Source organism: Tamandua tetradactyla, chromosome 6 (assembly GCF_023851605.1).
Source record: "Tamandua tetradactyla isolate mTamTet1 chromosome 6, mTamTet1.pri, whole genome shotgun sequence".
NCBI classification, from domain to species: domain Eukaryota; kingdom Metazoa; phylum Chordata; class Mammalia; order Pilosa; family Myrmecophagidae; genus Tamandua; species Tamandua tetradactyla.
In genome coordinates this window covers 94,121,153-94,136,635 of record NC_135332.1, presented here as the reverse complement: position 1 = coordinate 94,136,635, position 15,483 = coordinate 94,121,153, and the positions used below count along the sequence as shown (strand labels likewise).

Below are 15,483 nucleotides of genomic sequence, written 5' to 3'. Positions count from 1 at the left end.
AAAATATTTCTACAACCCCCCCAAAATATTAATTATGCAGTTCAAAGAGGTAAGTTATTATCACTGAAAAATACACACTGAGGCAATGTGAAACCCCCATGTATAGTAAATTTATGTGCACAGAAAACAAGTCTTGTGTTTTTCTTTGCATTGTGTCAAGAAAAATTATTTTTAAAGAGATGCCATCCACTGACTATTGGATTACTTAACTGAAAATTCTTTGAAAAATCAAGGACAGATGTCAAAAAAGAATAACTGCCAAAGCTATACATCTTTTTAAAAATCTCAGATGTAATTTTTAAAATTAGTAAGTTTCAATGTCAATATTGGTTCCCCAACCAAATTGAAACTAAAAGGTATATCAAATTCAGTACATATGTCAACACCTATAAAGATGAATTTTTGATAAGGCAAGCTCACTGGTGAAAACTACATCTCCTTGTTACATTTTTAAGAAGTATATTAGGAAAAGCTATGAAAACTAAACTATATTTTACTCTTTATGCAATTATGTTTTTATAATGATTAAAGTTTAGATAAATTATCCTATCAAAGAATAATTTTATAGAAATTTGATTGCAGCAATGAGATGGGTATTTTTGACAAGATTAACAAATCAGATTTCAGGTTACCTAAATATTTTGTTGTGTGTGTATGTGTTTAAAGAGCATTTGAAATTATAAAGTTGTTTCCCTAAGGAAAATAAGAATACCGATTTTTGTTGGTATAGATTGGAAAATATCGTTTAGTAGAATAATAATCGATAGAAATTGAGACACAATGAAAATAAAATACAAAACCAGTACATGCTTTTTTATCACCATTTCCTAACTCATTCAAGAAGTGAAACAGATTCAGCGATTATTTATCAAACTGGAATCACAATTTCTAGGTCATTTGCCATGACTCTATCGTATACACAACATTATTCAGTGACTTCAATTTATTAAATTCTGAGGTACAGAATTTAATTCTTGGTAGTTGAATAAGTTCAGCAAACAAAAACTGTTTTGCATACATTGCAGTTTTGAGAAACTTAGTAAATATGCCAAAATTGTTGGAAATAAGTGTTGTTACTATGAAGGAAAGGAACATAGAAGAGCAGGAAGCCTCCATTGGTGGTACAGAAATACGTTGCCTAGTGTTACGCCAAATCTGGCAGTAGTAAATTAATATTATATCATGACCAAATGGAATCTGTGTCAGGAATACAAGATCAGTTTAACATTTGAAAAGCTTTCAATGAAATTCACCTACCAGCAGAAAAGATAAAAGCAACAACAACAACGAAACGCAATCATTTTTATCCAGGGTTGGTCAACTACAGGTGACAGACCAACTTCAGCCCACCACCTGCTTTCTTTAAATAAAGTTTCACATGCAGCCACATTCAGATGTTTGTCTTTTATCATTGTGACTATTGCTCGGAGCTTTTCATGCTTTATCAGCAGCATTGAGCAGATGCAATAGAGACCGTGTGACCCAGAGAGCATGTAAAGTCAACTCACTAAATATTTTCAGTGACCTAAAGGAAAAATGTAGATGTAGAACTAAAGGAAATTAGGAAAGAATGATGAATTAGCAAAAGGAGGGATTAGAAATTTTAAAATGGGTTCAAATGAAATTTTGAGGATGAAAAACCCCAATATTGGAGATTAAATGTATGTGAGAGTCATCCAACACAAGACCTGAACAGGCAGAAGAAAGAATCAGCAAACTAGAAGAGTGAAAATTGACATCATTAGGTCTAAAGAGCAGATAGGAAAAAAAAAAAAAAGAACAAAAAATGGGCAGAGCCCAAGGAGACTGTGGAACAACATGGAATGCAACACGTGTGCATTATAAACATCCTTGAAAGAGAAGAGAAAGAGAAAGGAAACTTTTGAAAGAATATTTGAAGAAAAAAATGACTGAGAAATTCTCCGAACCGACAAAAGACATGGCTATATGTGACTATCTAAGAAGCCTAAGTAAACTGCAAACATGATAAACCCAAATAGATCTATTTTAAGACATATAATCAAAATATTAAATCCCAAAAAGTTAAAGAGAGCGTTCTTAAAGCTGCAAGAGAAAAGTGATTTGTTATATACAATAGACCCTTAGTAAGAATAAATGCTAATTTCTTACCAGGAATCATGGAAGCAAGAAAGTAGTGGTACAACATATTTAAAATATTGAAATAAAAAAAAAATGCCAGCTGTGGTGGATTGCACTGTGTACCCAATTTGGAAATATTCTTGGTCTCGGGGGTGTCATTCTAATGAATGTGGACACATTGCAAATAAGATCTATGAACAAATGTTACCTCAGCTAATTTAAATTAATGTGACATTAATATAGACGACTGAAGTCCTTTAAAGGCAGAGGAAAAGTTCCCTATCTTAAAACCGAGGGTCAATAAATTCCCATCGTTTAAGCAAACTCATTGTATCATATTTGTTTTAGCATCTGGGAAACTAAAAGCATATCAGCCAAGAATCTGTATCTGGGAAAAGTCTCCTTCAAGAATGAGGAAGAATTGAAGACATTCATAAATAAACAAGAGCTGAGGGAATTCACCACCATATCATCTTTCCTACAAAAAAATGCTAAAGGGAGTTCTTTAGGTTGTAAAATGAAATACAATAAACAGAATCTTGGAGACATATGAAGAAATAAAGATCTCTAGTCCAGGTAACTGTGTGGGTAACTTCATCAACATGAAAAATGGCATATATGAAAAATCCATAGCTAACAATACTCAATGGTAAAATACTGAAATTCTTACTCTTAAATTCAGAACAAGGAAAAGGTGTCTGATTTCCCCAGTGTATTCAACATTTTACCGGAAGAATTTGCCAGAGCAATTAGACAAGATGAAGAAATAAAATGCCACCAATTTGGATAGGAAAGAGTAACAATATCCTTATTTGCAAATGATGTGGTCCTTTATGTGGAAAATACAAAATATTCCACAAGAAAACTTCTAGAAATAATAAAGAAATTCTCCAAAGTTTAGAGTTGCAATGTTAACTTTCAAAAATCAGTTATGTATCTGTATACCAGAAAAGAAAATTCCAAAATAGAAACTTAAAAAAAATCCATTCACAATAGCTTCTAAAGACATCAAATATATAGGAATATATTTAATGAAGAAGGTGAAGAAGTTGTACAATGAAAACTACAAAACACTGTAGAGAGAAAAATAGTATAGCTAAGTAAGTGTTAAGACATCTGTGATTGTGAATAGGAAGACATATTATTACTTAGACTTCAGTGCTACCTAATGTGATCTACAGATTCACTGCGATAACTATCAAAATCCTAGCACCATGGGGGGCAGGCAACGGTGGCTCAGTGGCAGAATTCTGGCCTGCCATGCTGGAGACCCTGGTTCAATTCCCAGAACCTGCTCATGCAAACAAACAAAAAAAATTCGTATAGGATTGAAAGATACCCAAAATGGCCAAATCACAATGCCAAAGAACAAAGTTAGAGGTAACATACTTCTTGAATTTAAAACTTTCTACAAAGCCACAGTAATCCGTGTGGTACTGGCATAAAGCTAGAGATATAGACTAATGGAATAGAAAAAAAAGTGCAAAATAAACCCATATATCTATGGTCAACTGATTTTTACAAGGCTATACAACACACCATTTGGGGGAAAGAATAGTCTCTTCAACAAATATTGCTGATAAAACTGGTTGAAGGTGGACCCCAAACTCATACCATATAAAAAAGTTAACTCAGAATGGATTGAGCACTTGTATAAATATAAGTATTAAAAGTATAAAACTCCTTGAGGAATACATGGTGGTGGACCTTCAAAATCTTAGAATTGGTAGTGATTTCTTAGATATGATGCCATACTATGAGCCATGCAACAAAAATTAAATTAAAAGACTTTTCATCATTGAAAACTTTTGTATGTCAAAAGTAACTGTCAATAAAGTGAGCAGACAACCTATAAAACAGGAGACAATAATTGCTAATCATATACTTGATAAAGGTTTAATATCCAAAATTTACAAGGAACTGTTATAACTCAACACCAAAAAGAAAGCACAATTGAAAAATGGGCAAAGGACTTGAATAAACTTTTCTACAAGAGGAATAACAAATGGTCAGTAGGCATGTGAAATGATGTGCAACATCATGGTCATCAGGAAAATAGGTCTAGAAGAAATGAGGGATGGTGGGGGTGGGTCATGAAAAGAATTAGAAATATCTTCCAAGCCATTTGCTTCAGGGCTTTCATTTGCAGTTTCATCTGGTGAAACAGGATTAATAACTCTAGGGCTAATCCCTTCAGGAGGAGGTTGGGTGGCCAATTCCTCAAGGCAGGCTGGAGGTGGGGCGGCTGTGTCCTCAGGGCAGACTATTACAGGGTTATCTAAAGAAGGCTCAGCATGGTCTAGGGTTTCAACCTCACCCCCAACATCATTATCAATCCATATGTCACCATCCCATTTTTCAGGGTCCCACTCCTTTCCAATCAATGCCCTCACTTTAACGGCAGACACCATGCAAGACTGAGATTTCAGTTTACGTTGTAAAGTTGCTACTCTAACAATAAGATTCTGAGTCTGATTTTCAGAGATCTCAAGTCTACGGCTACAGGAAATACAATTTTCCTTCAGGATACTCATAGAAACCTCTACATCTTTCAGACGGCACTTAAGCTTCTTGTTTGAAGCCTTAAGCCCATCCCTTTCACCCTTTAATGTAGACAGTGTATCTAACAACAACCAACCAACATCTCTATAACTCTTATTCCTACAAAACTCTGTAAAGGTGTCAAAAACATTATCCCCCAGAGTCTGGCTTCATACAAGCGAAGCATTAGGAGAATCGAATGATGATATTTTGACTATCTCCTTTGCCAACTCAGTCCATGGATTGGGAGTGTCATTCTGATTACGGGAATCAGAGTCCTTAGTGTCTCTGAGCCCAGTCAGAGTAGAAAACCATTCATAAAAACCCATTTTTAAGATTCTGTTCCTTAAGAACCACTCCCGGTACCAAGATGCATTAGTTAGGGTTCTCTAGAGAAACAGAACCAACAGGGAACACTTGCAAATATAAAATTTATGAAAGTGTCTCATGTGACCATAGGAACGCAGAGTCCAAAATCCACAGGGCAGGCTGCGAAGCCGATGACTCCAATGGATGGCCTGGACGAACTCCACAGGAGAGGCTCACCAGCCAAAGCAGGAATGCAGCCTGTCTCCTCTGAGTCCTCCTTAAAAGGCTTCCCATGATTGGATTTAGCATCACTAATTGCAGAAGACACTCCCCTTTGGCTGATTACAAATGGAATCAGCTGTGGATGTAGCTGCCGTGATCATGACCTAATCCTATGAAATGTCCTCATTGCAACAGACAGGCCAGCGCTTGCCCAATCAGATGAACAGGTACCACAACTTGGCCAAGTTGACACCTGTCCCTAACCATGACAGATGATTAGTTCAAGAATGTCTTGTTGAAAAACAATACCTTCTCCATTGTATTGTATTTCTTTCTTTTCAATAGATTGGCTGACCATGTATGTGTGGGTTTAACTCTTGGACTCTATTCTGTTTCATTCATCTGTGCTTCTGTTATTACCAAGTGGCATGTTCTCTTGAGTGCTACAGCTTTATAGTAAGTCTTGAGATTGGGTAATTTGAGTCTTCCAAATTTGTAATTTTTCTTAAATATTGTGTAAGTTATTGTGGGTTCTTTGACTTTCCATATAAACTTGTAGTAGTTTGTCAATATCTACAAAATAACTTTCTGGGATTTTGATCAGTAGTACATTTGGTCTATAGGTTAAGTTGAAAAAATTGACATGTTATCAATTTTGAGTCTTCCAATTCCTGAAAACAGATTATCTCTCCATTTATTAAGATCATGTTTGACTTCTTTCTTCAGTTTTACAATTTCTTTGCATATATGCTATGCATATATTTTCTGAGGTTTATACATAAGTATTTATTTTGGGGATGTGTTATTGTAAATGTATTCTTTATGTTTCAAATATCAATTTTTCATTGGTAGTATACAGAAAAGGAATTAACTTCTATGTATTAACCTATTTCCTGAAAGCTTTCTTTACTTTCTTAGTTTTGTCTTTTTGTTTTTTTTATCAATACTTTGGAATTTTCTTTGTAGACAATTACATCTTCCCTGATACTCTCAGCATTAAAGATGTCAATTTAATAGATCAAGCCCTTGATCTTGGGCCCTTATGCAACGTATTCCTTCAAAGGGGAAGGTAAGCCTACTTATAATTATGCCTAAGATTCACCCTCAGAAAACCTGTTTTGTTAGATGTGGCCTCTATCTCTCATCCAACTCTGCAAATAAACTTACTACCCTCCCTACTGTGTGGTACATAACTCCCAGGGATAAGCCTGACATCGTAGGATTAAGAATGCCTTCTTGACCAAAAGGGGAAAAAGAAATGGAATAAAGTTCTAGTGTCTAACAGAGTCAAATAGAGTCAAGAGGTCATTATGGGGATTACCCTTATGCAAACTTTAGCCAGATATTTCAAGCTACCACAGTCTGCCAAGCCCCAACCAACAGTATTGCTGAAAACCCTGGGGAGTGTCCTATACTCTAAGCCTCTATAAAACATTTTCTTAGTAAGTTTATTTTCTGAGAAACTTAAGGCCTTCAGAGTGAGCTGAGGACAAATAAGTCCTGAAACCAGAGGCGCCAGTCTCTTCAAATACAACCAGGTCTTTCCTCTACCCCAGAAGGTCAACACCCCTTTCCAAAACAAAGAAGTTAAATGGTCATTGCCCATATATTCCTGGAGAGTGAGAGAAACATCCAACAAGAGGAAGGAGAAATTATAATTATGAGAAATTATGATTTAACGAATGGCTGTGACTACTATCTATATTTTGATCTTCCTTTTCAGGGTCGGTGTTTTAAAATAGCCAGAAGGAAATATGTGAAGTTATTGAATTGTAATCCAAAAACCCCAATCTTTGATAATGATTGTATAATTATATTACAAAAAAAAATAGGTAGGTTGCCCGTGTATGTATGAATCCACATGGATATTTTGTTCTGTTCTATTAATTATAGATATATACATATATTTGTCAATACCACAATGTCTTAATTAAACTACCTCCATCGTAAGTCTTAAAATTGGGTAGATTATAATATTAGTGCTCATTAAAGGAGAGCAGTAAGGGGTATGGGATACATGGGTATTTTAAATTTATTTCTTTTGCTGGAGTAACACAAATGTTCTAAGAATGATCACAGTGATGAATACATAACTCGGTGAAAATAATGTGAATACTTTGGATGGATTGTATAGTATGTGATGATACCTCAATAAAAATACATTAAAATCTCAACAGTAGGAAAAAAACACTTAGATTTAGAAATTGGCAAAATTCAATATCCACTGGAAAAGATCTATAGATGGAAAATGAGCACATAAGAGATGTTCAATATCATTAGCCATCAGGGAAAAGCAAATTAAAACCACAATGAGAAACCACTACACTATCAGAATGACTGCAATTAAAAAAAGAGTAGTTACGACTCCAAATGGCTGGCAGTGTTATGGAGAAACTGGGCCACTCATACATTGCTGTTGGCAATGTCAATTTGCAAAGCGCCACTGGAAAACAATTTTTTTCATTAAAAAATTAGATGTGCAATTACCATATGACTCAATAATTGCATTCTTGGGCATGTATCCATGCACGTGACTTTTATAGCAGTTCTATTGTCATGAAAAAAGTGAAAACAACCTAGGCGTCCTCAACAGGTGAGGTTTTAAACAGTGGTACATTCATTCCATGAGTTACTGCTCAGCGATAAAATGGAACACAGAATAACTTGGATGAATCTTCAGGGATATATGCTGAACAGTTGCATACTGTGATGCATACTGAGTAGTTCCACTTATATAACACTTTTAAAAAGGCAATGCTTTAGAAGTTGAAATCTGATTAGTGGTTACCAGGGGAAGTTTATGTTGTGGGAGGTTGATATGGTTATTAAAGGATAATTGTGATAGAACTGTTCTTTATCTTGACTATTTTCTAGGATAAATAAATACTCAGATGTAATAGCATTTTATAGAAATACATACACAAGAGCATACAAATGAGTACAAGTTAAACTGGGGAAACCAGATTAAGCTGTATGTGTTGTATGTGTCATCAATATCCAGTTCTGATATTGTACTATACTTTTATAAGATGTTACTTTTGGGAGAAACTGAATAAAGAGTGGGCTACATCTCTCTGTAATATTTCTTACTACCGCATGTTACTCTACAGTTATTAAATGGATTTTGATTAAATAAATATTGCCAAAACTTCAAATATCTGGTACTATTGACACCATTATATTTACACATTTGAGAAGCCAGACAATCATCTGGAAGTTGGTTTATACTGTTACAATTGCATTTATTCAAATGTCGAGAACACTTAAGATAAAAATAATTAGACTTTGAAAATCTCAGCACTACAAATCCACTTCTCTGGTCAGAGACATAGCTAGGGAATCAAATCAAGTGAAAGATTATTTTCCAAAGACAATTAAGTGGAAAATAAAGAATTACGTGGCACTCAAGGGAGGGAGCAGGGAATATCTAAGGAACATGGTTTAGCTGACAACTCACTGGAAATTTAAGAGTCTGCAGCATCAGCCACTGTCTGAGGAAATGCTGCTGAGGACCAATGGCCAAAGTCTACTGTGAGTCATGGCACAAATCTTTGAAAGACAATCATTCAGGTCTCCATTGACCATGCTTCAACTCTAGCACACTCCAAAGAGATCTTCTACCTTTGGAAAGAAATGTGTAACCTTTACAGAACTTTAGTAAGAGGGGACATCTAAAGTTCAGCCAATTCTGAGAATAGTTGTTGAAATATGATTTTTCAAAGAGACAGGAATTGTTTTCCTGGTTTAGCAATGGTGGTTGGAGAATTGGGTTTATCAAGAGGGATGATGAAGAATAGCTGTGACATGTAAAGTTCATAAAATTTCATTCCTTCAGGCTATCTCACCTCATGGCATAGTATTGCCACTACTTCTATTTTCAAATGGAAAAACTGAGCCAAAACACAAGCATGGAATTTTCAGAATAATTCTAGAATGGTAGATTATTTTTAGAGTTTTCATTTCACTATTTATCAGACTATTATAAAAAATTTCCCAGAAGCATTGATTGGTTCTTTTTCAATTGTACATTGTTGGTAACTCAGACCTCCATTCTCCTCTGACATTCTTGAGCAATTGTGTAACCAATTTTTACACAGTTGAACTTTCTCACAGTTGAATAATGTAGTGGTATCTGTAGAAAGTTAATTTAGAAAGTGAAATTGGCAGGGGAGGGTTCAGTGTAGATTTTTAAAAGCAATAGTAAATGCTTTCTGTGATGAAAGCACAAAACTTAATGCTTTGTAATTCCAACCAAACAGTATAAAAATTGTTTTGAAACAACCTAAATCCTAGAGTTCTGCAAATTGTGGATGATACTTTCTGCACCATTAAACTGTACCAATTGAGTTTAGTACAGTACACTGTTTAGTACAGTAAACTGTTTAGTACAGTAAACTGTTTAGTACATTAAACTAATTGAGTTTAGTACAGTACACAGTTTAGTACAGTAAACTGCACTATTGAATTACTGACTGTACGGTACTATAATAAAGTCACTGATGGAACCATGAAAACAGAAACTTCAGAATAAAACTACTGAGATATATGCCTAGTAAAATGAACTTAACCTGCAATTATATCCTACAAAGAGATTCAAAGAGTTCAACAAGTTCTAGGGTATAATGATTAGGAGAGAAGATAACCATGACATAAATTAGTGATTTCTACATTTCAAAGATAAAGATAACATTCTACAGGTACTCTTAGAAAGAGCATGCTATGAAAGAAAACAATTAGACTGGTACCAGTGTTCTCTTCTGCAGGGTTTGGAGCTAAAAGACTGAAATGACACCGACAGACTGTTGAGAATAAAGGATTGCAACCAATACATCACATGTGCTGGCAGAATAGCCTCCCTGCTGGGATGGAAGGTAGTAGAGATTCAGAATATACAGCACCCATATAACAAATTTAAGTCCTTTCTTTGTGGAATTCTTCCACATAACCATATTTTTGTTAGCACTTCACACATATTTTATTTGATCTTTACAACTCTGTATATAGATTTATTTTATATTCATATGAAGATCTATGACACAAAAAGGTTAGCAAATTTGGACACACTACTGGCAAGCTATGTGGTTCTAATACTATACTATTTTAAAAATTTGCATGTTTTTAAAGTAGTTGTGTTTTTTTCTAATTAGAAGGAGAAACATCCTAATAAGATGCAAACTTCCATAAGATCGTATTTTGCAAAAATTGCTTCTAACTTTTAAACACAAAATGAGTGCATCCATATGCGTGTATGTATGTGTTTAAGGTGTATTATGTATGTTATGTATATACGTATAATAAAAAAATGTAAGTTTTCTGTTTATGTTCAAATATTTGACATATATACAGTAAAAATAAAAATTAATAAAAATTAAAAATAAATAAATTATGTTCAAATATTCATCCATGTCAAATCTCTGGGATCCCTTTACTGAAAAAGGGAAACATAGCAGTTGTTTTACAGATCATGAAATGCTAAGGTAGACTGTTCGGCAAACCAGAAGTTATTGAGATACCATGCCTTGTATTTAGTCTGCAATGATTCTATAGATGTAGTTATGTCATTTTTAATGGCATGCCATCCTTCAAAGAGAAAGTATTAAGAATGTAGTGTCACATAGTAAAATATACAGCACTGTAAAATGAATGTATTAATTATTAAATAGCCCCCAAGAAGCCTGAAAGAGTTAATCCATTACTGAGACTTACTGACTTACAGCCAAGAGTGCACCAGGCACTGGAGGACCCAATGCAGAGTATTGCACTCATAGCGAAAGAACTGGGCCATGACCTTTAAACTTCCTATAATAAAACTCCAGTTCACATTCTGTAAAATCATGCCACCACTGACTGTTCACTGTAGCCTTGTTCAATGTACAAGTTCTGCATGATGATGGCTTAGTTTAAATGACAATCTTCAGAGTGGCTGGGAATCAGAAATTTGTGCTATTTTTCTTCCGAGTACAGCAAATGATAATGATAATAATAATAAAATAACATCTTAAGAAACCTAAGAAACTGTCAGAGGAGCATTTCATAGAAAATTGCCTAACTTATTTTGACAGAAATAAAGTATTGCCTAAAGAATAGCATTTTAGTTTCTAAGCTGCAGGATTGCAATATACCAGAAATGGGACAACTTTTAAAAAGGGAATTTAATGGTGCAAGTTTACAGTTCTAAGAAAGTGTAAGTGTCCAAATTAAGGCACCAACAAGAGGTTACTTTTACTCAAGAAAGGCTAGTGGGTCTAGAACATCTCTGGCAGATGGGAAGTCATGTGCTTGCTCCTGGACTCCATTGCTTTCAGCCTTTGTTTCTGTGGGGGTTCCTCACTTTGCTTCTCTGGGGCGGGCTTTCATTGTTGGCTTCCCTTGGCTCTCTCCAGGTTCTGTCTGCTTAACAACTCATGAGAAGGCACACAGCAACGTCTGCTGGTCTCCAAGCATCTCCAAACTTCGGTGGCACTGTTGTCTGAAGCAACTATTCTCCAAGAGTCTACATCTGCTCACTCTGTCAACTCTAATCTCTCCAAAATGTTTTCTCTTTGAAGGGACTCCAGTGAACTAATAAAGACCCACCCAGCATGGGTGGGAGTCACATCTCCATCTAGTCAAAAGATCACATCCACAATTGGGTGTGCCATATCTCCGTGGAAATAATCTAATAAAAAGTTTCTGCCCTACAGTATTAAATTAGGGTTAAAAGAAACACCTGCCCCCACAAGACTGCATCGAAATTAAAACAGCTTTTCTGGAGTGCATAATGCTTTCGAACTGGTGCAAATAGCATTATAATATCAGTGGACACAAAAGAGATAAAAAATGTATAACGATAAAAATTAGAATCACCATTGTTGCTTTAAAGTAATAATGAATATATTCAGATTTAATGTCTGGTTTTTATGAGGAAATGAAAATCATTTAATAAGAGCCCTGAAAGACCCATGTTAGGTGCTGAGCATTTTAATTAATGTGATTAAAAACCTACATAGTATTGCTAGCCTCTTGTTTGGGTGCTTAATTTTTTTTTAATTAGCTTTGATTATGGACTTCTGTAAATATGACACTAAAGGAATGTTCCAGCGATTTATAAGTCAGGCAGTCTCATTACATCTCGGTTAAAGATACCAGCAATGCCTATTGTTTGAAAGAGATAGAACTTTTAGTTTACTTTAATGCTTGGGCCTTATGACCTGCCTAATAAACCAAATAGATCAATAGTTTTATTAGATGCTTAATATAATAATAAAATCTATGACCTTTCAGTGGTATAACAGACCAAATGCTTAGTAAATCTTTATCATCCCAGATACATTACCTTGTTCTTACAGTGGATTATATCACTGCCTCTTTAAGAGTTGATTCAATGCAAAATGGAATTTAATGCAACTTCCATTACTGAAGTAAATTGTATTTACTGTGTTTCTTTGGAAGCATTTGAGAGCCCTAAGATCTAACTATGCTGATTCAGTGGTTACCACCTTCATTTAAGGCTAAATAGTAAGGCATTAAATATATATCAGATTGAATAATCATAGAGCAGTTTGCTTAGAAATAGTATCCATGTTGCTTAAGCACTTGCACACATGTGAATGCAAACACAGGCACACACGCATACCCACAAACACATTTGGACATGTGTATGCACATATAGGTGAATACAGAGATAAGTATGACACGTGTGCCTAGGCCCATACAAACACACACAGACACATGCATATATTCATGCTTACGTGCTCGTTTACACACACACACATAACACCAACATGCCTATAAGGAACAGTCCTATTAGCAACCTGAATATTTCTTTCTTTCATCATGGACACAGACCATGGGCACCAATGCCCCACCATGCATTAGACTGGGAAGAGTCCCGTGTTCAATTCCCTGGCCCATGCACTTCCCCCTTAAAAAAACAAACAAAAAGCCAAACAAGCAAAAACTGAACGAATGGTGCAATAAAGGAATTCTCACATGGGAAAAGAATGAAGTGTGACTCCACCATATAGCATACAAAAAAAAAAAAATCAGTTGACTATAGATCTGTGATTCTATTTCTGAATTCCCCATTCAATTCCATTGATCAATATATCTATCTTTGTGCCAAATACTATGATGCTTTGACCACTGTGGATTTATATAAGCCTTAAAGTCAGAAAGTATAAATCCTCCCACTTCATTCTTCTTTTGTGGATTTTTTTTTTTTTTTTTTTTTTTTTTTTTTTTTGCTATTTAAGTCCACTTTCCCTTCCAAATAAATTTGACAGCTAGCTTTTCCAAGATCTAAAAGTAGGTTGTTGGAATTTTTATTGGTATTGCATTGAATCTGTAGATCCATTTGGGTAGAATTGTCATCTTAACGACATTTATCTTTCCTATTCATGCATAAGGGATGTCTTTCTATCTATTTAGGTCCTCTTTGATTTCTTTTAGCAATGTTTTGTAGTTTTCTGTGTATAGGTTATTTACATTCTTAAGTCTATTCCTAGATATTCATTCTTTTAGTTGCAAATGGAATTATTTCTTAATTACCTCTTTGATTAGGACATTATTAGTGTGTGGGAACATTACTGATTTTTGTACATTAATCTTCTACCCTGCAACTTTGCTGAATTTGTTATTAGCTCAAGTAGTTTTGTCACAGATTTATTAAGATTTTCCAAATATAGGATTATATTATCTGCAAATAATGAGAGTTTTACTTCTTTCTTCCTGATTTGGATGCATTTTATTTCTTTCTCTTGCCTAATTGCTCTAGCTAGAACTTCTACACAATTTGTATAATAGTAGTGACAATGGGCATCCTTGTTTCATTCTCAGTCTGAAAGGGAAGACTTACAACCTCTCACCATTGAGTGTGATGCTGGTTGTGGGTTTTTCACATATGTCCTTTATCACACTGAGGAAGTTCCTTTTGACTCCTACCTTTTGAAGTGCTTTTATTGGAAAAAGATGCTGGAAAAAAGATGCTGGATTTTGTCAAATGCTTTTTCAGCATCAATCAAGGCTATCATGTGATTTTTCCCTTTTGATTTGTTAATGTGTTGTATTACATTGATTGATTTTATTATATTAAATCACCCTTGCACGCCTGGAGTAAACCACACTTGGTCATAGTGTATAATTCTTTTAATGTGCCATTAGATTAGATTTACAAGTAGTTTGTTTAGAATTTTTGCATCTAGCTTCATGAGGGAGATTGACCTGTGTTTTCCTTCTTTGTAGTATCTTTAACAGATTTTGGTATTAAAGTAGCATTAGCTTCATAAAATCAGTTAGGTGGTGTTCCTTTATCTTTCATTTTTTGAAGAGTTTGAGCAGGAATGGTGTTACTTTTTTTTGGAGCATCTGGTAATATCCTTCCTGTAAAGGCATCTGGCCCTGGGATTTTCTTTGTAGGAAGGTTTTTGATGACTGTTTGCATCTCCTTGTGTGATTGGTTTGTCGAAGTCTTCCATTTCTTCTCGTGTCAGAATAGATTGTTTGTATGTTTCTGGGAAATTGTCTGTGTCATCTAATTTTTCTAGTTTGTTGACATATAGTTCTTCATAGTATCCTCGTATTTTTTTAAATTTCTTCAATGTCCATGTTAATAAATCCCCTCTAATTTCTGATTTTACTTATTTACATCATCTCTCTCTTTTCTTTGTGTGCCTGACTAAGGATCCATAGATTTTATTGATTTTTTTTAAGAAAATTTTTTTGTTTTATTGATTTTCTCTCTTTCTCTCTCTCTCTTTTTTTCTTTCTATTGGGGTCCAGAAGGTAGAGCGTGTTGGTTTGAAGCTGTATATAACCCAGAAAAACATGTTCTTAAATTTAATCCATTCCTGTGGGTATGAACTGAGGATATTTTGATGGGGTTACTTCAATTCAAGTGTCTCCCACCTCTATTACAATGGGTTTTAATCCTATCACTGAAGTCCTTTAGTGGTGGAATGAAATTCAAGGATGAAAGAGAGAAAGCCACAGGAAGTAGGAAGCTGAAATGGAACCCAGGAGAGAAAGAAGAAACCAGCAGATGCTTCCATATGCCTTGCCCTGTGACACAGGAAGAAAAAGGCATTAACTGCTAGTCTTCTGCTAGAAAGCATTACCTTGATGATGCCTTGATTTGGTCTTTTTTCTTGGCCTCACCATGTGTGACTAAATTCCCATTGTTCAAACTGATCCATTTCATGATATTTGCTTAGGCAGCTTAGGAAATGAAAACGCTGGGGTACTGGCTGCTGGCAATTCTCATCTAAATTCCTATTAAAAATTGCCTTCCAATAGTACTTCATCACGCAGCCATACACACACCCCAAGGTGATC

The 15,483-nt window shown here is 34.9% G+C and overlaps 2 long non-coding RNA genes across 2 annotated transcripts in view; one reads left to right on the top strand and one right to left on the bottom strand.

Annotated features, from left to right (window-relative positions):
* Window positions 1-15,483, bottom strand: part of LOC143686227 (uncharacterized) — a 35,191-nt gene that overhangs the window by 17,320 nt on the left and 2,388 nt on the right. The gene's annotated exons all lie outside the window — the stretch shown is intronic.
* On the top strand, window positions 5,533-7,020 carry LOC143686224 (uncharacterized). Its single transcript, XR_013176974.1, has 3 exons — window positions 5,533-5,628; window positions 6,139-6,241; window positions 6,896-7,020. It is a non-coding gene; the product is annotated as an uncharacterized LOC143686224 (long non-coding RNA).